Source organism: Heterodontus francisci, unplaced genomic scaffold (genome assembly GCF_036365525.1).
Source record: "Heterodontus francisci isolate sHetFra1 unplaced genomic scaffold, sHetFra1.hap1 HAP1_SCAFFOLD_376, whole genome shotgun sequence".
Lineage (NCBI taxonomy): Eukaryota > Metazoa > Chordata > Chondrichthyes > Heterodontiformes > Heterodontidae > Heterodontus > Heterodontus francisci.
This window is the reverse complement of record NW_027140433.1, coordinates 25160-50318: the sequence shown is the minus strand read 5'-3', so window position 1 is coordinate 50318 and position 25159 is coordinate 25160.

Here is a 25159-nt window from a genome sequence, read left to right as displayed (position 1 = left end):
TCCCCCACTCCCCTCCCCCACTCCCCTATCCCACTCCCCTACCCCACTCCCAGACCCCACTCCCCTTCTCCACTCCCCTACTCCACTCTGAACTCCACTCCCCTACTCTACTCCACTCCCCCACATCCCACCTCAACTCCCGTCCCTAACTCCCCTCCCTAACGCCCCTCCCAAACTCCCCTCCCTCACTCCCCTAACCCACTACCCTCCCCCATTTCCCTAACCCACTACCCTCCCCAACTCCCCTGCCCACTCCCCTCCCCCACTCCCCTCCCCCACTCCCCTCCCACACTAACCTCCCACTCTAACCTCCCCCACACTCCTCCCCACACTCCTCCCCACTCTCCTCCCCAAACTCCTCCCCCACTCCCCTACCCCAGGTCCCCTACCCCAAATCCCTTCCCCCAAATCCCCTCCCCCAAATACCCTCCCCCACTCCACCCGCATACCGCACTCCCCTCCACAACTCTCCTACCCGACTCCCCTCCCACACTAACCTCCTCCACACTCCTCCCCACACTCCTCCGCACACTCCTCCCCTACTCCCCTCCCCCACTCCCCTCCCCCACTCCCCTACCCCAAATTCCGTACCCCAAATCCCCTCCCCCAAATCCCCTCCCCCACTCCACTCGCATACCGCAGTCCCCTTCACAACTCCCTTACCCGACTCCTCTACCCAACCCCCCGTCACCACACCTCTACCACACTCCCCTCCCCCACTCCCCTCCCCCACTCCCCTCCCCCACTCCCCTACCTCACTCCCCTCCCCCACTCCCCTAACCCACATCCCTACTCCACTCCCCGACCCCACTCCCTGACCCCACTCACACTCCCCAGACCCCACTCCCCATCCCACTCCACAACCCCACTCCCCCTCTCCTCTACCCCACCCCCATGCCCCTCCCCTAATCCCCTCCCCTAATGCACTCCCCCACTCCTCTACCCCACTCTCCTCCCCTCTCCTCTACCCCACTCTCCTCACCTATCCTCTCCGCAACACCCCTCCCCCATTCCCCTCACTGACCGACCCACTCACCGACCCACTCACCCGACCCCACTCACCCGACCCCACTCACCCTACCCCACTCCCCACTCCCCATCCCACTCCACAACCCCACTCCCCCACTCCTCTACCCCACCCCCATGCCCCTCCCCTAATCCCCTCCCCTAATGCACTCCCCCACTCCTCTACCCCACTCTCCTCCCCTCTCCTCTACCCCACTCTCCTCACCTCTCCTCTCCGCAACACCCCTCCCCCATTCCCCTCCCCCACTCCACACCCCCACTCCACTCCCCCACTCCGCACCACCTCTCCCCTCCCCATTCCCCTCCCCACTCCTCTCCCCCACTCCCCTCCCACACTAACCACCAACACACTACGCCCCACTCCCCTCCACCACTGCCCTCTCCAAATCCCATCCCCCAAAACCCCTCCCCCAAATCCCCTACCCCAAATCCCCTCCCCCACTCGCCTACTGCTCTCCCCTCCACAACCCCCCTCCACAACTCCCATACCTGACTCCCCTACCCAACCCCCCGTCACCACTCCCCTCATCAACTCCCCTCCCTCACTCCCCTACCCCTCTCCCCGACCCCTCTCCCCGACCCCACTCCCCGACCCCAAACCCCGACCCCACTCCCAGACCCCACTCCCCGTCCCCCCTCCCCCACGCCCCTCCCCTAATCCCCTCCCCCACGCCCCTCCCTTAATCCCCTCCCCCACTCCTCTCCACCACTCCTCTCCCCCACTCCTCTCCCACAGTCCCCTCCCCACTCCCCTCCCCCAAATCCCCTCCCACAAATCCCCTCCACCAAATCCCCTACCCCAAATCCCCTCCCCCACTCGCCTACTGCTCTCCCCTCCACAACCCCCTCCACAACTCCCCGACCCAACACCCTTACCCGACTCCCCTACCCAAGCCTCCGTTACCACTCCCCCACCACACTCCCCTACAACACTCCCCTACCCCACTCCCCTACCCCACTTCCCTACCCCACTCCGCTCCCCAACTCTCCTACCCCACACTCCTCCCCGCTCACCTTCCCTTCACCTCCTCACTGCCCTCCACTACCCAAGTCCCCTACCCCAGACACATCTCCCACTCCACTCCCCCACTCCCCTTCCCTCCACCTCCTCACTGCGCTCCCCTCCCTCACTCCCCGTCCCCACTCCCCGACCCCACTCCCCGACCACACAACCCGACCCCACTCCCCCACGCCCGTCCCCCACGCCCGTCCCCTAATCCCCTCCCCCACTCCTCTACCCCACTCTCCTCCCCTCTCCTCTCCGCAACACCCCTCCCCCACTCCTCTGCCCCACTCCTCTCCCCCACTCCTCTCCCACACTCCCCTCCCCGCCTCAACTCCCCTGCCTCAACTCCCCTGTCTCAACTCCCCTCCTCAACTCCCCTGCATCACGCCCCTTCCCACTCCCCTCCCCACTCCCCTCCCCACTCCCCTCCCCACACCCCTCCCCCACTCCCCTCCCCCACTCCCCTCCCCACTCCCCTCCCCCACTCCCCTCCCCCACTCCCAGGTTCCCACTCCCCTCCCCCACTCCCCTCCCCCACTCCACTCCACCACAACACCCCTCCCAAACTCCTCACCTCACTCCCTGCCTCAACTCCCCTCCCCAACCCCCCTACTTCACACCCCTACCCCACTCCCGTCCCCAACTCTCCTCCCACACTCCCCTCACCTAATCCCATACCCCACTCCCCTACTCCACCACCCCTCCCCCACTCCCCTCCTCAACTCCCCTTCCTCACTCCCCTTCCCCACTCCACTCCCTCACTCCCCTCCCCCACTCCCCTCCCTCACTTCCCTAACCCTCTACCCTCCCCAACCCTCCTCCCATACTCCCCACCCCCACTCCCCTCCCCCACTCCCCTACCACACTAACCTCCCCCACACCCCTCCTCACACCCCTCCCCACTCCCCTCCCCCACTCCCCTCCCCCACTCCCCTCATCACTCCCCTCCCCCACTCCCCTCCCCCACTCCCCTCCCCAAATCCCCTACCCCAAAACCCCTACCGCACTCCCCTCCCCCACTCCCCTCCCCCACTCGGCTCCCCAACTCGCCTCCCCCACTCGCCTCCCCCACTCCCCTACCCCACCCCCTCCCCCACTCCCCTCCCGTCCACCACTCCGATTCCCTGCACCACCTCACTGCCCTCCCCTACCACACACCTATCCCCCACTACGCTCCCTCACTCACCTACCCCACTTCCCTACCCCGCTCCACTCCCCCACTCCTCTCCCCCAGTCCCCTCCCCCACTCCCCTCCCCCATTCCCCTACCCCAAATCCCCTCCCCCAAATCCCCTCCCCCAAATCCCCTACCCCAAATCCCCTCCCCCACTCGCCTACTGCTCTCCCCTCCACAACCCCCCTCCACAACTCCCCTACCCGACTCCCCTACCCAAACCCACGTCACCACACCCCTACCACACTCCCCTACCACACTCCCCTACCACACTCCCCTCCCCCACTCCGCTCCCCCACTACGCTGTCCCACTCCCCTACCAAACTCCCCGGCACCACACCCCTTCCCCACTCCCCTACCCCACTCCCCTACTCTACACCCCTACCCCACTCCGCTCCCCAACTCTCCTACCCCACACTCCTCCCCGCTCCCCTTCCCTCCACCTCCTCACTGCCCTCCACTACCCAACTCCCCTACCCCAGACACCTCTCCCACTCCACTCCCCCACTCCCCTTCCCTCCACCTCCTCACTGCGCTCCCCTCCCTCACTCCCCGACCCCACTCCTCTGCATCACACCCCTACCCCACTCCCCTAACCCACTCCGATCCCCAACTTTCCTAACCCACACTCCTCCCCCGCTCCCCTTCCCTCCACCACCTCACTGTCCTCCACTACACAACTGCCCTACCCCAGACACCTCCCCCACTCCACACCCCCACTCCCCTTCCCTCCACCTCCTCACTGCTCTCCCCTCCCCCACTCCCCGACCCCACTCCCCCACCCCTCTCCCCGACCCCTCTCCCCGACCCCACTCCCCGTACCCCCTCCCCCACGCCCCTCCCCTAATCTCCTCCCCACACGCCCCTCCCCTAATCCCCTCCCCCACTCCTCTACCCCACTCTTCTCCCCTCTCCTCTCCGCAACACCCCTCCCCCAATCCTCTCCCCCACTCCTCTCCCCCACTCCTCTCCCCCACTCCTCTCCCCCACTCCCCTCCCCCACTCCCCTCCCCCACTCCCCTCCCCCAAATCCCCTCCCCCAAATCCCCTACCCCAAATCCCCTACCCCAAATCCCCACCCCAAATCCCCTCCCCCAAATCCCCTCCCCCACTCGCCTACTGCTCTCCCCTCCACAAACCCCCTCCACAACTCCCCGACCCGACTCCCCTACCCGACTCCCTTACCCAAACCCCCGTCACCACTCCCCCACCACACTCCCGTACCACACTCCCCTACCACACTCCCCTCCCCCACTCCGCTCCCCAACTCCGCTCTCCCACTCCCCTACCAAACTCCCGGGCACCACACCCCTACCCCACTCCCCTACCCCACTCCGCTCCCCAACTCTCCTACACTACACTCCTCCCCGCTCCCCTTCCCTCCACCTCCTCACTGCCCTCCACTACCCAACTCCCCTATCCCAGACACCTCTCCCACTCCACAGCCCCACTCCCCTTCCCTCCACCTCCTCAGTGCGCTCCCCTCCCTCACTCCCCGACCCCACTCCCCGACCCCACTCCCCGACCTCACTCCCCGACATCACAAACTGATCCCCACAACCCGACCCCACTACCCCACGCCCGTCCCCCACGCCTTCCCCTAATCCCTTCCCCCACTCCTCTACCCCACTCTCCTCCCCTCTCCTCTCCGCACACCTCTCCCCCACTCCTCTGCCCCACTCCTCTCTCGCACTCCTCTCCCATACTCCCCTCCCCTCCTCAACCCCCCTGCCTCAACTCCCCTCCTCAACTCCCCTGCATCACGCCCCTCCCCACTCCCCTCCCCCACTCCCCTCCCCCACTCCCCTCTCCACTCCCCTCCCCCACACCCCTCCCCCACTCCCCTCCCCCACTCCCCTCCCCACTCCCATTCCCCATTCCCCTACCGCACAACCCTCCCCCACTCCCCTCCCCCACTCCCAGGTTCCCACTCCCTTCCCCCACTCCCCTCCCCCACTCCCCTCCCCCACTCCCCTCCACCACAGCACCCCTCCCCCACTCCTCACCTCACTCCCTGCCTCAATTCCCCTCCCCCACTCCCCTACTCCACACCCCTACCCACTCCCCTCCCCAGCTCTGCACCCCCACTCCCCTCAAATATTCCCATACCCCACTCCCCTACTCCACCCCCCTACCCCACTCCTTCTCCTCAACTCCTCTTCCTCACTCCCCTCCCCAACTCCCCTCCCTCACTCCCATCCGCCACTCCCCTCCCTCACCCCCTAAAGCTCTACCCTCCTCAACTCTCCTCCCATACTCCCCTCCCCCACTCCCCTCCCCCACTCCCCTCCCCACTCCCCTACCACACTCCCCTACCACACTAACCTCCCCCACACCCCTCCCCTCTCCCCTCCCCCACTCCCCTCCCCCACTCCCCTCATCATTCCCCTCCCCCACTCCCCTCCCCAAATCCCCTACCCCAAAACCACTACCGCACTCCCCTCCCCCCTCCCCTCCCCCACTCACCTCCCCCACTCGCTTCCCCCACTCCCCTACCCCACCCCCTCCCCCACTCCCCTCCCGTCCACCACTCCGATTCCCTGCATCACCTCACTGCCCTCCCCTACCACACACCTATCCCCCACTACGCTCCCTCACTCAGCTAGCCAACTTCCCTATCCCACTCCACTCCCCCACTCCTCTCCCACACTCACCTCCCCCACTCCCCACCCCCACTCCCCTCCCCACTCCCCTCCCCCAAATCCCCTACCCCAAATCCCCCACACCAAATCCCCGACCCCAAATCCCCTCCCCCAAATCCCCTCCCCCACTCGCCTACTGCTCTCCCCTGCACAACAACCCTCCACAACTTCCCTACCCGACTCCCCTACCCAAACCCACGTCACCACACCCCTACCACACTCCCCTACCACACTCCCCTACCACACACCCCTACCACACTCCCCTCCCCAACTCTGCTCCCCCACTCCGCTCTCCCACTCCCCTACCAAACTCCCAGGCACCACACCACTACCCCACTCCCATACCCCACTCCCCTACCCCACTCCCCTACCCCACTCCCCTACCTCACTCCCCTACCCCACTCCACTCCCCAACTCTCCTACCCCACTCTCCTCCCCGCTTCCCTTCCCTCCACCTCCTCACTGCCCTCCACTACCCAACTCCCCTACCCCAGACACCTCTCCCACTCCACTCCCCCAATCCCCTTCCCTCCACCTCCTCACTGCGCTCCCCTCCCTCACTCCCCGACACCACTCCCCGACCCCACTCCCCGACCCCACTCGCCGACCCCACTCCCCGTCCCCACACCCCGACCCCACACCCCGAACCCACTCCCCGACCCCACAACCCGACCCCACTCCCCCACGCCCGTCCCCCACGCCGTCCCCTAATCCCCTCCCCCACTCCTCTACCCCACTCCTCTCCCCCACTCCTCTCCCCACTCCTCTCCCACACTCCTCTCCCCGCCTCAACTCCCCTGACTCAACTCCCCTCCTCAACTCCCCTGCATCACGCCTCTCCCCACTCCCCTCCCCACTCCCCTCCCCCACACCCCTCCCCCACTCCCCTCCCCCACTCCCCTCCCAACTCCCATTCCCCATTCCCCCCCCACAACCCTCCCCCACTCCCCTCCCCCACTCCCCTCCCCCACTCCCAGGTTCCCACTCCCCTCCCCCAATCCCCTCCCCCACTCCCCTCCCGCACTCCCCTCCACCACTCCGCTCCACCACAACACCCCTCCCCCACTCCTCACCTCACTCCCTGCCTCAACTCCCCTCCCCCACTCCGCTACCCACTCCCCTACCCCACCCCCCTCCCCAGCTCTCCTCGCCCGCTCCCCTCAACTAATCCCATACCCCACTGCCCTACTCCACCCCTCTCCCCCACTCCCCTCCTCAACTCCCCTTCCTCACTCCACTCCCCCACTCCCCTCCCTCTCTCCCCTCCCCCACTCCGCTCCCTCACTCCCCTAACTCTCTACCCTCCCCAACTCTCCTCCCATACTCCCCTCCCCCACTCCCCTCCCCCACTCCCCATCACACTAACCTCCCCCACTCCCCTCCCGCACTCCCTTCCCCAAATCCCCTACGCCAAAACCCCTCCCCACTCCCCATCACACTCCCCTCCCCCACTCCCCTCCCCCACACCCCTCCCCCACTCCCCTCCCGCACTCCCTTCCCCAAATCCCCTACGCCAAAACCCCTACCGCACTCCCCACCCCCACTCCCCTCCTCACACTCGCCTCCCCCACTCGCCTCCCCCACTCGCATCCCCCACTCTCCTCTCCCACTCCCCTACCCCACCCCCTCCCCCACTCCCCTCCCATCCACCACTCCGATTCCCTGAACCTCCTCACTTCCCTCCCCTACCACACACCTATCCCCCACCACACTCCCTCACTCACCTACCGCACTCCCCTTCACAACTCCCCTACCCGACTCCCTTATCCAACCCCCGTTACCACACCCATACCACACTCCCCTCCGCCATTCTGCTCCCCCACTCCCCCACCCAAATCCCCGACACCACTCCCCGAACCCACTCCGCACCCCAACTCTCCAACCCCACACCCCTCCCCCACTCCCCTTCCCATACCTCCTCTCTGCCCTCCACTACCCAACTCCCCTACCCCAGACACCTCCCCCACTCTACTCCCCCACTCCCCTTCCCTCCACCTCCTCACTGCGCTCCTCTGCCCCAATCCCCTAAATCACTCCCCAACCCAACTCCACTACCCGACTCCCCTTCCCCATTCCCCTGCCCCACTTCCATACCCCACCCCCTCCCCCACTCCCCTCCCCCCACTCCCTTCCACCTCTCCGCTTCCCAGCACCTCTTCACTGCCCTCCCCTACCACACTCCCATACCCCACGACCCTTCCCCACTCCCCTACCCCACTTCCCTACCCTGCTCCACTCCCCCACTCCCCTTCCGCACTCCCCTCCACAACTCCCCTACCCCACTCCACGACCCCACATGCCTCCCCCACACCCCTACCCCACTCGCTCCCCTACGACCCTACCCCACTCTGCTACTACACTCCCCTACCCCACTCCCTGACACCACACCCGTGACCCACACCCCTACCAAACTCCGCTTCCCAACACTCCGACCCCAATACCCTCCCCCACTCCCCTTCTCTCCACCTCCTCACTGCGCTCCCCTACCCACTCCCCTTTCCCACTGCACTTTCCCACTCCCCTACCCCACTCCCCTAACTCACTTCCCTCCCCCACTCCCCTTCATTCTCTTCCTCACTGCCCTCCCCTACCCAGCTCCCCTACGCCACTGCCTCTCTCACTCCCCACGTCACTCCCCTTCCCTCCACCTGCTCACTGCCCTCCCCTACCCCACACCCCCACACCACTCCCGTCTCAAACTGCCCTACCTCACTCCACTCCACCAGTTACCGACCCCACGACCCTACCCCACTCCCTTCCCCCAATCCCTTCCCCCATTCCACTCCCTCTATCCCCTCTCCCACACATCTACCTCACTCCCCTCCCCCATTCCCCACCCCCACTCCCCTACCCCACTCCCCTACCCCACACCCCTACCCTACACCCCTACCCCACTCCCCTTCTCCACTGACCTATCACACACCCTTCCCCCACTCCCCTCCCCATTACCCTCCCCACTCCCCTTCCCGCCAAATCCTCACTGCTCTCCCCAACCCCACTGCCCTGCCTCACTCCCCTTTCCTCCACCTCCTCACTGCCCTCCCCTCCCCTCATCCACTCCCATCCGCCACTCCCCTCAGCCACTCCAACACCCCACTTCCCTCCACCACTCCCCTCCCCCACTCCCCTACATCACGACTCACCCCACTCCCCTACCCCTCTTCCCTCTCCAACTCCCCTCCCCAACTCCCCTCCCCACTCCCCTTCCCTCCACCTCCTTAGAGACCACCCCTACCACTCTCCCTGACACCACTCTGCACCCCCACTCCCCATCTCCACTCTCCTAACCCACTACCCCACCCCACTACCCCACCCCACTCCACTCCACCACTCCCCTACCACACTACCCCACCCCACTCCACCACTCCCCTACCCCACTACCCCACCCCACTCCCCTCCCCCAATCCACTACCTCAATCCCCTCCCCATAACACTACCTCAATCCCCTCCCCCACTCCCCTACCCCACACACTTAACCAACTCCCCTACCCCACTCCCCTCCCCCACTCCCCTCCCCAACTGCCCTCCTACATTCCCCTACCTCACTCCCCTACTGCACTCCCCTACCTCACTCCCCTACCCCACTCCCCTCCCCAACTCCCCTCCCTAACTCCCCTCCCCAACTCTACTCCCCAACCCCGCACCTTAACTCATCTCCCCCAGTCCCCTCAACAACTCCCATACCCCACTCCCCTACCCCACACCCTCGACAACCCCCCTCCACAATTCCCCTCCCTCAAACCCACCCCCACTCCCCTCCCCCACTCCCCTCACCCACTACCCTCCCCCGCTGCCCTCCCTCACTCGCCTCCCCATTCCCCTCCCCCACTCCCCCACTTCCCTCTCCCACACCCCTACCCCACTCCGCTTACATTCACGTCCTCACTGCCCGTCTCTACCACACTCCCACCCCACACTGCCATCCCCCACTACCCTCCCCCACTTCCCAGACCGCACTCTGCTCCACAACACCCCTAACCCACACCTCTACCACACTCCACCACACCCTCCCTCACCCTCTCCATTCCACTCCACCACTGCATCCCTCCCCCTCTCCATTGCCCTCCACCACCCTCTCCCTCCCCATCTTCATGACCCTCCACCACCCCCTCCCTCCCCCTCTTCATTCCCCTCCATTTCCCCCTCCCTCCCCCTCTTCATTCCCCTCCACCACATCTTCCCTCCCCCTCTTCATTCCCCACCACCCCCTCCCTCCCGCTCTTCATTCCCCACCTCCCCCTCCCTCCCCCTCTTCATTCCCCTCCACCACCCCCTCCCTCCACTTATTCATTCCCCACCACACCCTCCCTCCCCCTCTTCATTCCCCACCTCCCGCTCCCTGCCCCTCTTCATTCCCTCCACCTCCCCCTCCCTCCCCATCTTCATTCCCCTCCACCAGCCCCTCCGGCCCCAACCTCATTCAATTCCTCCAACCCCTCCCTCCCCCTCTTCATTCCCCTCCACCACATCTTCCCTCCCCCTCTTCATTCCCCTCCACCACCCCCTCCCTCCACTTATTCATTCCCCACCACACCCTCCCTCCCCCTCTTCATTCCCCACCACCCCCTCCCTCCCCCTCTTCATTCCCCTCCACCTCCCCCTCCCTCCCCCTCATCATTCCCATCTACCTCCCCCACTCTCCTCCTCTTCATTACCCACCACCATCCCCTCCCTCCCCCTCTTCATTCCCCTCCACCTCCCCCTCCCTCCCCCTCTTCATTCCCCTCCACCTCCACCTCCCTCCCCCTCTTCATTACCCTCGACCACCCCCTCCCTCCACCTCTTCATTCCCCTTCACATCCACCTCCCTCCCCCACTTCATTACCCTCCACCACCCCCTCCCTCCCCCTCTTCATTCCCCTCCGCCACCCCCTCCCTCCACCTCTTCATTATCATCCATCACCCCCTCCCACACCCTCTTCTTTCTCCTCCGTACCCCCTCCCTCCCCCTCTTCATTCTCCTCCACCAACCCCTCCCTCCCTCTCTTCATTCCCCTCCACCTCCCCCTCCCTCCCCCTCTTCGGTCCCATCCACCTCCCCCACCCTCCTCCTCTTCATTACCTTCCACCATCCCCTCCCTCCCCCTCTTCATTCCCCTCCACCTCCCCCTCCCTCCCCCTCTTCATTACCTTCCACCACTCCCTCCCACCCCCTCTTCATTCCCCTCCACCACCCCTCCCTCCACCTCTTCATTATCATCCATCACACCATCCCACACCCTCCTCTTTCTCCTCCATACCCCCTCTCTCCCCCTCTTCATTCCCCTCTACCACCCCCTCCCTCCCCCTCTTTATTCCCCTCCACCACCCCCTCATTCCCCCATTCATTCCACTCCACCTCCCCCTCCCTCCATTCCTCTCCACCTCCCCTCCCACCCCCTCTTCATTCCCCTCCACCTCCCCCTCCTTCAGCTCTTCATTCCCCTCCACCTCCCCCTCTCTCCCCCTCTTCATTCCCCTCCACCTGCCCCTCCCTCCCCCTCTTCATTCTCCTCCACCACACCCACCTCCCCCTCTTCTTTCTCCTCCACCAACCCCTCCCTCCCTCTCTTCATTCCCCTCCACCACACCCTCCCTCCCCCTCTTCATTCCCCTCCACCACCCCCTCACACCCCCTATTCATTCCATTCCGACTCCCCCTCCCTCCATTCCTCTCCACCTCCCCTCCCTCCCCCTCTTCATTCCCCTCCACCACCCCCTCCCTCCCCTCTTCATTCCCCTCCACCTGCCCCTCCCTCCCCCTCTTCATTCCCCTCCACCTGCCCCTCCCTCCCCCTCTTCATTCTCCTCCACCACCCCCTCCCTCCCCCTCTTCTTTCTCCTCCACCAACCCCTCCCTCCCCCTCTTCATTCCCCTCCACCACCCCTCCCTCCCTCTCTTCATTCCCCTCCACCTGCCCCTCCCTCCCCCTCTTCATTCTCCTCCACCACCCCCACCTCCCCCTCTTCTTTCTCCTCCACCAACCCCTCCCTCCCCCTCTTCATTCCCCCCCACCACCCCTCCCTCCCTCTCTTCATTCCCCTCCACCACACCCTCCCTCCCCCTCTTCATTCCCCTCCTCCACCCCCTCACTCCCCCTATTCATTCCATTCCAACTCCCCCTCCCTCCATTCCTCTCCACCTCCCCTCCCTCCCCCTCTTCATTCCCCTCCACCACCCCCTCCCTCCCCTCTTTATTCCCCTCCACCTCCCCCTCCCTCCCCCTCTTCATTCACCTCCACCTGCCCCTCCCTCCCCCTCTTCATTCTCCTCCACCACCCCCTCCCTCCCCCTCTTCTTTCTCCTCCACCAACCCCTCCCTCCCCCTCTTCATTCCCCTCCACCACCCCTCCCTCCCTCTCTTCATTCCCCTCCACCACACCCTCCCTCCCCCTCTTCATCCCCCTCCACCTCCCCCTCCCTCCCCCTCTTCATTTTCCTCCACCTCCCCCTCCCTCCCCCTCCCTCCCCCTCTTCATTCTCCTCCACCTCCCCCTCCCTCTCCCTCTTCATTGCCCTCCACCCCCCTCCCCCCTCTTCATTCCCCTCCACCTCTACCTCCCTGCCCCTCTGCATTCCCTTCCACCACCCCCTCCCGCCCCCTTCATTCCCCTCCACCTCCCCTCCCCCCTCTTCATTCCCCTCCACCACCCCCTCCCTCCCCCTCTTATTTCCCCTCCACCTTCCCCTCCCTCCCCCTCTTCATTCCCCCCACATTTCCCTCCCTCCCCCTCTTCATTCCCCTCCTCCTCCCGCCCCCTCTTCATTCCCCTACCCTCTCCCCCACTCCCTTCCCCCACTCCCTTCCACTCTCCCCTCCGCCAATCTCGCACTCTCTCCTTCTTCCACACTCCTCCTCCCACTTTCCCCCTCCTTTCTGACCATTGCCCTCCCCCACTCTCCTCTCAAACTCCCCTCCCCACTCTCTGCCACACTCCCCCTCCCCATCCCCCACTCCCCTCCCCAACTTCCTTCCACACTACCCTCTCCCTCCCCTCACACTCCCCTCCCCCTAACACTCCCCTCCCCCTCAACATTACACACCCTCCCCTTCCCCTCTCCTATTTCCCCACTCCCCATCCTACACTCTACTTCCGCATTCCCCACTCACCTCCCCTCTCATTCTGCCATTCCCCTCAACGCACCCCTCCCCCACTCGTCCCCGGTCCCCACTCCCCTTTCCCCTCCCACATCCCACTTCCCTCTCTCACTCCTATCGTCCACTCCAGGCCCCCACTCCTCACTTCGCTCCCCTACACCCCTTGTTCGCATCCTCTCCCGCTCAGACCTGGTCTCCCTCCACACTGCCCTCCCTCTCACATCCCCCACTTCCACTCCCACACTCCCTCTCACACACACCCATCCGCCACTCCCCTCCATCTGCCCTACCCTCAAAACCCTCTCCCCCACTACCTTGCTCCACTACCCTCCGCCACTACCCACCCCACTCGGTCAACTCCCCTCCCCCACTCCCTTCTCTCCCGTCCCTCGTCCCCCACTCCCCTTCCCCACTCCCCACACCTCCACCTCCCCTGCCAAACACCCATCCCAACTCCTCTGCCGACTCACCTTCACCCCCGCCCCTCCCCCGCTCCCCTCGCCCATACCCCTGCCCCTCTACCTCCCCCCAACACCCTGCACCAAATCCCCTCCCTCACAACCCTCCCAACCCCACCTCACCCCCACTCCCGTGCCCCTAAGCCCTACCCACTCCCAGCTCTCCTGTCCCCCTCCCCCAATCCCCTCCCTCTCCTCCCCACTCCACTTCCTCCCATCTCCCACTTCTCTCCCTCCCCTACCATTACCCCGCCCCACTTCCAAACACCCCTCCCCTACTCCCGTCCTCCTCCACCCCACTCCAATCCCCACTCCCATCCTCCACTACCGCCCCCCACTCCCCTCCCCCTTCCCTCCCACTCTGCCCTCCCCAACTCTCCCCACACTCCCCTCCCCCACTCGCGTCCCGCACTCACCCTAACCCTAACCCACTCTCGTTCCCCTACATCCTCATTCCACCTCTCCCTCCCCCACATCCCTGCCCCTCCCCCACATGCCTCCCCACCCCCTCACCTCCACTCCCCTCACACTCCCAACTGCAAATCCCCTCCTCCATTCCCCTAACTACCCTCTCCCCACTCCACTCCCCTCACTCCCCAACCCCTCCTCTCACTCCTGTCCCCAAACCCCTCCCCCCACTCCCTTCGCCCACCCCTCCCCCACTTCTCCCCCACTCCTCCCACACTTCCCTCCTCCAACCCTCCCCCACTACCCCCGCACTCCTCCCCCACTCCTCCCACTCCCAACTCCAAATCCCCTCACCCACTCTGCTAACTCCGCGCTGCACTCCCCTAACGTCCCTCTGCCCACTCTATTCCCCCTCTTCCCTCCCTCCCCAACCCCTCCCCTCACTCCTGTCCCCAGTCCCCTCCCCCCACTCCCCTCCCCCACTCCTCCCTACTCCCCTCCCCCACTCCCCTTCCTCAAACCGCTCCCCCAGCCTCTCCCCTCCCCAAGAGCTCCCCTCCCCCACTACTCTCCCCCACTCACCTACCCCACTCCCCACTCCCCTCCCATTTCCCTCCCCACTCTCACTTCCCCCACGCCCCTCCTCCACTGCCCTCGTACATTCCCCTCCTCAGTCCACTGCCCTCCGCACTCACCCTCTCCAACACCTCTCCCCCACTCTCCTCCCCCTCCTTAACCCAATTTACTATCCCACCCACTCCATTCACTCACTCCCTTACCCGTCCCCTCCCCATTCCTCTCCCCTTCCACTCCCCACCCCTCCTCTCCCCACTTCTCTCCCCCACTCCTCTTCCCCACTCCTCTCCCCCACTCCTCTCCCCCACTCCTCTCCCCATCCTCTCCCCACCCCTCCACTCGCCCACTCCCCTCCCCCATTTCCCTCCCCACTCATCTTCCCACTCATCTCCCATCCCTCAATCCCCTCCCCCACTTTCCTCCTCCACACCCGCTGCCCCCATTGCCCTCCCCTCCGCGACTCCCTTCACCTCTCACATCTCCCTCCCCTCACAGCCCCCTACTCCACTCCGCTTCCTCTCCTACATCTCCCACCGCCCTTCCCTCCCCCACCCCTTCCCAACTCCCCTCCTTTCCCCTACCCCACCTCACACACTCACTCCAATTTTCCCACTCGCCTTCCCCCATTCCCCTTTCCTAGTCCCTCCCTAACTCCCACTTCTCTCACCCAGTCCCGTCTCCCATTCCCCTCCCCCACTCCCTCACCTCACCCACTCCTCTCCCGCACACCCCTCCAGCAGAACCCTCCCCACCCCAATCCACTCCCACTCCCCTCCCCCACCCCCGAACTCCCCTCCTCTTCCCCACTCCATTCCCCCACTCCCTTCCCTCTCCGACCCCTCCCTCACTCCTCTCCCCACTCCCCTCCCTCACTCCCCTCCCTCCCCAACCCTTACCCCCCCCCAACCCCTCCCTCACGCCCCTCCCCAACTCCCCTCCCCAACACACCTCTCCCACTCCCCTCCCCCACTCCCCTCCCCCACTCTTCTGCCAATCCCACCACTCCTCCCCGACTTGCCACACTCCCTACCCCAACCCCTCCCACACTCCCCTCCTCACCCTCCTCTCCTGCCCAACACCCCAACCCCTCCCCCACTTCCCTCCCCCGCTCCCCTCCCCAATCCCCTCCCCTAACCCCCAACTCTGCGCTCCCCCACTCCTCTCCATCTCTCCCATCTTTGCTCTCTCACTCCCCTCCTAATATCCTTGCCACATCTCCATCCCCCACCTCCTTGCCACATCCCCTACTCCCTCACTCACATCCTCCACGCCACTCCCCACCACCCTCTCCCAATTCCACTCACCCTCCCCCAATCCCACTCCCCTCCCCCAATCCCACTCACCTTCGCCCAGTCCCACGCACCCTCCCCCAATACCACTCGCACTCCCCCAAGACCACTCACCCTCTCCCACTCCACTCCCCCACTCCCATCCCCCTCTTCCCTCCCTCACCCCCTTCAACACCTATCTCACCACTTCCCTCCCTTCCCCACGCCCCTCATGACTCCCCTCCCCTTTCCACTTCCCCAATTCACACATTCACTCCCCTCATCCTCCTCACTCACCTCCACCTCCCCTCTCCCATTGCCCTCTCCACTCCCCTCCCCACTCCCCTCCCCCATTCCCTTCCCCCACCCCCAGTCCCTTTCCCCTCTCCTCCCCAATACCCCATCACCTACCCCCTCCCCTCTCCTCCCCAACAACCTCCCACTTACCCCTCCACTCTCCTCCCCAACACCCCCTCCCCCTCAACTCCCCTCCCCCAATCCCCTCTCCACTCCCCTCCCCCTCCCCCACTACCCTCCCCATTCCCTTCCCCTCCCCCTCCCCCACCCCCCACCACAACGCCCTTCCCCCTCAACATGCCCACTCTATTCCCCCACTCCCTTCCCTCTCCCCTTCCCCCTTCCCCCTCCCCAATCCCCTACACAACACCCACCCCCTACTTCTCATCGGCTTCCGCCACTCCCCTCCGCCACACCCATCTTTCACTGCCCTCCCCCACTACCCTACACCTCCCCCACTACCCTCCTCGAGTCCCCTTCCCCACTGCCCTGTCCACTCGCCTCCTTTCCCCACTCCACTCCCGTCTCCCCTCCCGCACCACACGCTGCACACTCACCTGCATCTCCCACTTCCCTCCCCCTCCCCACTCCCCTACTCCCCCTCCCCTGCCACTCTCCCCTCCCCTGCCCTTCCCGTACCACATCCCCCTCCCCACTCCATTCCCAAACTCCCCTTCCCCCTCCACCTCCCCCACTCCAAGCCCCCATTCCCCACCCATCCCCCACTCCACCACTTTCCTCGCTCGCTCCCATCCACCACTACACTCCCCACTCCTCTTTAACCTCCCCTACACCCCTTCACTTACCACACTCTCCCCCTCACATACCCTCTCTCTCCCCCTCACATCCCCTCTCCCTCCCCACAACCCTCCCTCTGCCCCACTCACTCTCCCCCACTCCCCTAACTCCCCTCCCTGTTCCCTGCACTCCATCCCACTGCCCTCCTTTATTCCCTTCCTGCTCCCCCTCTATCACTCCCATCCCCCTCCCCGCCCTTCCCCCTCCCTCCCCACTCTATTCCCCCACTCCCTTCCATCTCCCCTTCCCCCTTCCGCCTTACCCCCTCCCCAATCCCTTCCACAACACCCACCCCCTACTTCTCATCGGCCTCCCCCACTCCTCTCCGCCATTCCCATCTTTCACTACCCTCCCCCAGTACCCTTACCCACTACCCTCCCCCACTACCCCACACCTCCCCCACTACCCTCCGCGAGTCCCCTTCTCCACTGCCCTGTCCACTCCCCTCCTTTCCTCACTCCACTCCCCTCCCTCCCCCTCCCCACCACACTCTGCACACTCACTCCCGTCTCCCATTCCCTACCCCTCCCCACTCCCCCTCTCCCCTACTCCCCTTCCCCTGCATCACTCCCCTTAACTTCTCACATCCCCCTCCTCCACTCACATCCTCACTCCACTCCCCCACTCCAAGACCCCATTCCCCACTCCCTCCCCCACTCCACTACTCTCCTGCCTCACTCCCATCCGCCACTCCACTCCTCACTCCTCTCTCCCCTCCCGTACACCCTTTCACTCACCACCCTCTCCCCCTCATATCCCCTCTCCCTCCCCACAACCCTCCCCCTGCCCCACTCACCCTCCCCCAGTCCCCTAACTTTGCACCCCCACTCTCCAACTCCCCTCCCTGTTCCCTGCACCCCACCCCACTTCCCTCCCTTATTCCCTTCCTGCTCCCCCTCTACCACTCCCATCCCCCTCCCTGCCCTTCCCCCTCCCCTTCCCCACTCTATTCCCCCACTCCCTTCCCTCTCCCCTTCTCCCCCTCCCCAATCCCCTCCACCACTCACCTACCCTACTCCTCATTGGCTAACCCCATTTCCTTCCGCCACTCACCTCCCCCACTACCATCCACCTACCCCGTTACCCTCCACGAGTCCCCTTCCCCACATCCCTTCTCCACTGCCCTACCAACTCCCCTCCCTTCCCCACACCCCTCTTCCGTCCTCTAACCAACACTGCAAACTCACTCCCATTTCCCACTCCATTCTCACTGCCACCTTGCACATTCCTCTCCCTGCTCCCCTCACCCTCCCCTGCCCAGTCCCCTCCCCTACTCCCCTCCCCAACCCCCTGCACTCCCCTCCCACACTCCCCACTCTCCTCCCTCACTCGCATCCTCCACTCTAGTTCCTACTCCTCTCTCCCGTCCCCTTTACCGCCCACTCACCACCCTCTCCCCTCACACTCCCTCTCACTCCCCACTACCCTCCCCCAATCCCACTCACCCTCCCCCACTCTCCCTCCCCCGTGCCGCTTCTGCTCTGCCCTCCCCCTCCCTCACGCCCCATCCCCAATCCCTTCCCCACACCTTTCCCCCAGTCCCATCAACCCTTCCCTCACCTTCCCCCTCACGCAACACCCCCTCCTACACTCCCCAGCACCTCCCCACTCCTCTTCTGCCTCCCTTCCCTTACCCCCAACCTCCACTACCCTCCCCCACTCCCCTCTCCACTCCCCTCCCCCACTGCCCACCCCCATTCCGCTCCCCGCACCCCTCCCTCCTCCCCTCCCGTCTCCCACTCCCCTTCCCCTCCCCCACTCCCCTCCCACACTTCTGTCCCCTATTACCCTCACCCACACCGCTCCCCCTCCCCCTCCTTCATTCCGCTTCACCACTCCCCCACTCTCCTCCCTCACTCCCATCCTCCACTCCACTCCCAACTCCACTCTACCCTACCGTACACTTCCCACTCACCTCCTTCTCCCCCTCACACTCCTTCTCCTTCCCCACTCCCATCCCCGAATCCCACTGCCCCTCCCCCACTCACATCACCCTCCCCTCCCTCACTCCCCGCTCCACTACCGCACTCCCCTCCCCCACTCCACTTCTCAACTCTCATCCCTCACTTCCATACTTCACTCCCCTCCCCACTCCCCTCATCCACACCCCTCACCTACTCCACTCACCCCTCCCCCACTCCTCACTCTCTACTCCCCTCCCCACTTGCCTATCTGCCTCGCCCACTCCATTTCCCCCACTCCCCTCCACAACTCCCCCTCCCTCACTCCCCTCCCCCATTGCCCTCCCCACCACCCTCCCCCACTCCTCTCCCACAATCCGCTCATCCCTACCCCACTCCTCACTCCGCTCTACCCTCCTCAACACCGCACCCCTCACTCTCCTCCCTCACTACCCTCCCTAACTCCTCACCCCCTCTCCCTCCCCACTCCCTTCCCGCACTCCACACTCCCCTCCCCCACTCCCCACTCCTCACTCCCCTGTCCTCACTCTCCATTCCCCTCACCTCCCCCTCCACTCACCCACTCCCCTCTACCCTCCCCCACTATCCTCCCCACTACCCTCCCTTACTCCTCTCCCCCACTCCCCCCCGCACTCCCCCTCCCCGACAAGGCCCTGCCCCTCTATCACTCCACTCCTACACACCCCACCACCTCCCCACTCCCCCACTCACCCACTCCTCACTCCCCACTCCACTCCCCACTCCCCGACTCCTCACTCCCCACTCCCCGACTCCTCACTCCCCACTCCCCCACTCACCTCTCTCCCACTCTCCACTCCTCACTCCCCACTCCACTCCCCACTCCTCACTCCCCTCCCCCACTCCCCTCACCGACTTACCACTCCCCTCCCAAACTACCCAATCCCCAATCCTCTCCCGCACTGCTCACTCCCCTCCCCCACTCCTCACTCCCCTCCCACAAACCCCACTCCCCTCACCCACTCCCCACTCCCCTCCCCCACTCCCAACTCCCCTCCCCCACACCCCACTCCTCACTCCCCTCTCCACTCCCCCACTCCCTACTACCCACTTCTCACTCCACTCCCCCACTCCCCACTTCTCACTCCCCACTTCTCACTCCCCACTCAACTCCCCACTCCCAACTCCCCACTCCCCACTCCTCACTCCCCACTCCTCACTCCCCAATCCACTCACTACTCCTCACTCCCCACACCATTCCCCACTCCCCCACTGCCCACTACTCACTCCCCACTCTACTCCTCACTCTCCACTCCCCTCACACACTCCCCTCTCAACCATCCCTTCCCCAACCCCACTCCCCACTCCTCACTCCACTCCCCACTCCATCACTCCCCACTCCTCTCTCCCCACATCACGCCCCACTACCCCACTGTCCACTCCTCACTCCCAACTCCACTTCCAACTCCACACTCCCCTCCCTACTCCTCATTCATGTCACCCACTCACCAGTCCCCTCCCCCACACCCCACCCCCCACACCCACTCCCCACTCCACATTCCCTCCCCGACTCCTCACTCCCCTCCCCCACTCCACACTCCCATCTCACAACCCCACTCCCCTACCCCACTCCCCACTCCCATCACCCACCCCCACCCCCACACCCCGCAACGCTCCTCCACACCCCTCTCCTCACTCCCCACTCCACTCCCCCACACCCCACTCCCCACCCCCAGTCCTCACTCCACTCCCCCATTCTCCACTACCCACTTCCCTCCCCCACTCTCCACTCCAGACTCAATTTCCCCCACTCTCCACTCCCCTATCCCACTCTAAACTCCCGTCCACCACTCCCCTCTCCCACTCTCCACTCCTCTCCCCCACCCCCCTCCCCCACTTCCCACCCCCACTCCTCATTGCCCTCCTTACCTCTCCCCACAACCACACCCACACACAATCCTTTCCCCACTCTCAGTCCTGCGCTCCCAACTCACCTCCCCACTCCCCACCCCCACTCCCCATCCTCACTCCCTTCCCTAGTCACATTCCCACTCTCCCACCCCCACTCCTCCTCCTCACTCCCCTCCCGCACTCTCCACGCCCCTCCCCCACTCCCCCTCCTCACTCCCCACTCCATTCCCCCACTCCCTTCCCCCACTCCCTTCCCCCACTCCCTTCCCCCACTCCACTCCCCCACTCCCCTCCCCAACTCCCCACTCACCTCCTCCAATCCCCACTCCTCACTGCCCACTCACATACAAGACACTCCAACTCCCCTCCCCAACTCCCAATTCCCCCACCCCTCTCACTCCCCACTCCCCACTCCCCTCCTCTACTCCCCTCCTCCACTCTTCCACTCCCAACTGACCTCCCACATGTCCCACACCCCTCCCCCAAAGCCCTCCCACTCCCCCTCTCTCCTCCCACTCCACAACTCTCCCCTCCCCTCCCCCACTCCACAACTCTCCCCTCCCCTCCCCCACTTGCCTCCTCTCCCCTCCCCTCCCCCACACGCCTCCTCTCCCCTCCCCTCTCCCACTCGCCTCCTCTCCCCTCCCCTCCCACTCCACAACTCTCCCCTCCCCTCCCCCACTCCACAACTCTCCCCTCCCCTCCCCCACTTGCCTCCTCTCCCCTCCCCTCCCACACTTGCCTCCTCTCTCCTCCCCCACTACGCCTCCTCTCCCCTCCCCTCCCACACTTGCCTCCTCTCTCCTCTCCCACTCGCCTCCTCTCCCCTCCCCTCCCCCACTCCACAACTCTCCCCTCCCCTCCCCCACTTGCCTCCTCTCCCCTCCCCTCCCACACTTGCCTCCTCTCTCCTCCCCCACTACGCCTCCTCTCCCCTCCCCTCCCCCACACGCCTCCTCTCCCCTCCCCTCTCCCACTACGCCTCCTCTCCCCTCCCCTCCCACACTTGCCTCCTCTCTCCTCCCCCACTACGCTTCCTCTCCACTCTTCTCCCCCACTCCCCACTCCCGACTCAATTCCACCACTTCCCACTCTCCACTCTCGTCCCCCAATCTCCACTCCCGTACACCCCTCCCCCACTCCTTTCATCACTCCACTTTTCACTCCCCTATCCCTCACCCCTCCTCCACTCACCTCCACCTCTCCCCTCCACTCCCCTCCCCATACCCACTCCACTTCCATTTCCCCTATTCCTCACCCCTCACACACTCCCCTCCCCTCTCACCTCCACTCCCCTCTCCACTCCTCTTCCCACTTCGCTCCCCCACTCCCCTCCCCACTCCCCTCCTCTCCCATCCCCCACTCCCCTCCCCCACTGCCCTCCCCCACTCTCCACTCCTCACTCCAACTCCCCTTCGCCACAAGTCTGGATTGAATTGGCTCTTTCCTGGTGTGTGAGTGGGACTCAGTACCACTCCAGCTGTTATTAAGTACTTTAGATGGGTCAGTTTTTGTCCAGTGTGTGCAGGAGGGTTTTCTGACACAGTATGTGGACAGGCCAACCAGGGGCGATGCCACATTGGATTTGGTACCGGGAAATGAACCCGGCCAGGTGTGAGATTTAGATGTACGTGAGCACTTTGGTAATAGTGATCACAATTCGGTTAGGTTTACCTTAGCGATGGGCAGGGACAGGTATATACCGCAGGGCAAGAATTATAGCTGGGGGAAAGGAAATTATGATGCGATTAGGCAAGATTTAGGATGCGTAGGATGGGGAAGGAAACTGCAGGGGTTGGGAACAATCGAAATGTGGAGCTTATTCAAGGAGCAGCTAATGCGTGTCCTTGATAAGTATGTACCTGTGAGGCAGGGAGGAAGTTGTCGAGCGAGGGAGACGTGGTTTACTAAAGAAGTTGAAGCGCTTGTCAAGAGGAAGAAGAAGGCTTATGTTAGGATGAGACGTGAAGGCTCAGTTAGGGCGCTTGAGAGTTACAAGCTAGCCAGGAAGGATCTAAAGGGAGAGCTAAGAAGAGCAAGGAGAGGACACGAGAAGTCATTGGGGGATAGGATCAGGGAAAACCCTAAGGCTTTCTATAGGTATATCAGGAATAAAAGAATGACTAGAGTTAGATTAGGGCCAATCAAGGATAGTAGTGGGAAGTTGTGTGTGGAATCAGAGGAGATAGGGGAAGTGTTAAATGAATATTTTGCGTCAGTATTTACAGTGGAGAATGAAAATTTTGTTGAGGAGAATACTGAGATATAGATAAGTCCCCTGGGCCAGATGGGATTTATCCTAGGATTCTCAGGGAAGCTCGGGAGGAGATTGCAGAGCCTTTGTCCTTGATCTTTATGTCGTCATTGTCGACAGGAATAGTGCCGGAGGACTGGAGGATAGCAAATGTTGTCCTCTTGTTCAAGAAGGGGAGTAGAGACAGCCCTGGTAATTATAGACCTGTGAGCCTTACTTCGGTTGTGGGTAAAATGTTGGAAAAGGTTATAAGAGACAGGATTTATAATCATCTTGAAAATAATAAGTACATTAGAGATAGTCAGCACGGTTTTGTGAAGGGTAGGTCGTGCCTCACAAACCTTATTGAGTTTTTCGAGAAGGTGACCAAACAGGTGGATGAGGGTAAAGCCGTGGATGTGGTGTATATGGATTTCAGTAAGGCGTTTGATAAGGTTCCCCACGGTAGGCGATTGCAGAAGATACGGAGGTATGGGGTTGAAGGTGATTTAGAGATTTGGATCAGAAATTGGCTAGCTGAAAGAAGACAGAGGGTGGTGGTTGATGGCAAATGTTCATCCTGGAGTTTAGTTACTAGTGGTGTACCGCAAGGATCTGTTTTGGGGCCACTGTTGTTTGTCATTTTTATAAATGACCTGGAAGAGGGTGTAGAAGGGTGGGTTAGTAAATTTGCAGATGACACTAAGGTCTGTGGAGTTGTGGATAGTGCCGAAGGATGTTGTAGGTTACAGAGGGACATAGATAGGCTGCAGAGCTGGGCTGAGAGATGGCAAATGGAGTTTAATGCGGAAAAGTGCGAGGTGATTCACTTTGGAAGGAGTAACAGGAATGCAGAGTACTGGGCTAATGGGAAGATTCTTGGTAGTGTAGATGAACAGAGAGATCTTGGTGTCCATGTGCATAAATCCCTGAAGGTTGCTACCCAGGTTAATAGGGCTGTTAAGAAGGCATATGGTGTGTTAGCTTTTATTAGTAGGGGGATCGAGTTTCGGAGCCACGAGGTCATGCTGCAGCTGTACAAAACTCTGGTGAGACCGCACCTGGAGTATTGCGTGCAGTTCTGGTCACCGCATTATAGGAAGGATGTGGAAGCTATGGAAAGACTGCAGACGAGATTTACTACGATGTTGCCTGGTATGGAGGGAAGGTCTTACGAGGAAAGGCTGAGGGACTTGAGGTTGTTTTCGTTGGAGAGAAGGAGGAGGAGAGGTGACTTAATAGAGACATATAAGATAATCAGAGGGTTAGATAGGGTGGATAGTGAGAGTCTTTTTCCTCGGATGGTGATGGCAAACACGAGGGGACATAGCTTTAAGTTGAGGGGTGATAGATAGAGGACAGATGTCAGAGGTAGTTTCTTTACTCAGAGAGTAGTAAGGGCGTGGAAAGCCCTGCCTGCAGCAGTAGTAGACTCGCCAACGTTTAGGGCATTTAAGTGGTCATTGGATAGACACATGGATGAAAATGGAATAGTGTAGGTCAGATGGTTTCACAGGTCGGCGCAACATCGAGGGCCGAAGGGCCTGTACTGCGCTGTAATATTCTAATTCTAAATTCGATTAGTGGTCTGGGTAGAATTGGCTCATTCCTGGTGGGTGAGTGGGACTCAGTACCACTCCAGCTGGTATTAATAGAAGCCTGTATTGAATTGGCTCATTCCTGGTGTGTGAGTGGGACTCAGTACCACTCCAGCTGGTATTAATAGAGGCCTGTATTGAATTGGCTCATTCCTGGTGTGTGAGTGGGGTTCAGTACCACTCCAGCCGGTATTAATAGAGGTCTGGGTAGAATTGGCTCATTCCTGGTGTGTGAGTGGGACTCAGTACCACTCCAGCCGGTATTAATAGAGGCCTGTATTGAATTGGCTCATTCCTGGTGGGTGAGTGGGACTCAGTACCACTCCAGCCGGTATTAATAGTGGTCTGGGTAGAATTGGCTCATTCCTGGTGGGTGAGTGAGACTCAGTACCACCCCATCTGTTATTAATAGAAGCCTGTATTGAATTGGCTCATTTCTGGTGTGTGAGTGGGACTCAGTACCACCCCATCTGTTATTAATAGTGGTCTGGGTAGAATTGGCTCTTTCCTGGTGTGTGAGTGGGACTCAGTACCACTCCAGCTGGTATTAATAGAGGCCTGGATTGAATTGGCTCTTTCCTGGTGTGTGAGTGGGACTCAGAACCACTCCAGCTGGTATTAATAGAGGCCTGGATTGAATTGGCTCTTTCCTGAGGTGTGAGTGGGGATCTGTACCACTCCAGCTGGTATTAATAGAGGCCTGGATTGAATTGGCTCTTTCTGGTGTATGTGTGGGGCTCAGTACCACTCCAACTGGTATTAATAGAGGCCTGGAATGAACTGTTCTTTTCCTGCTGTGTGAGTGG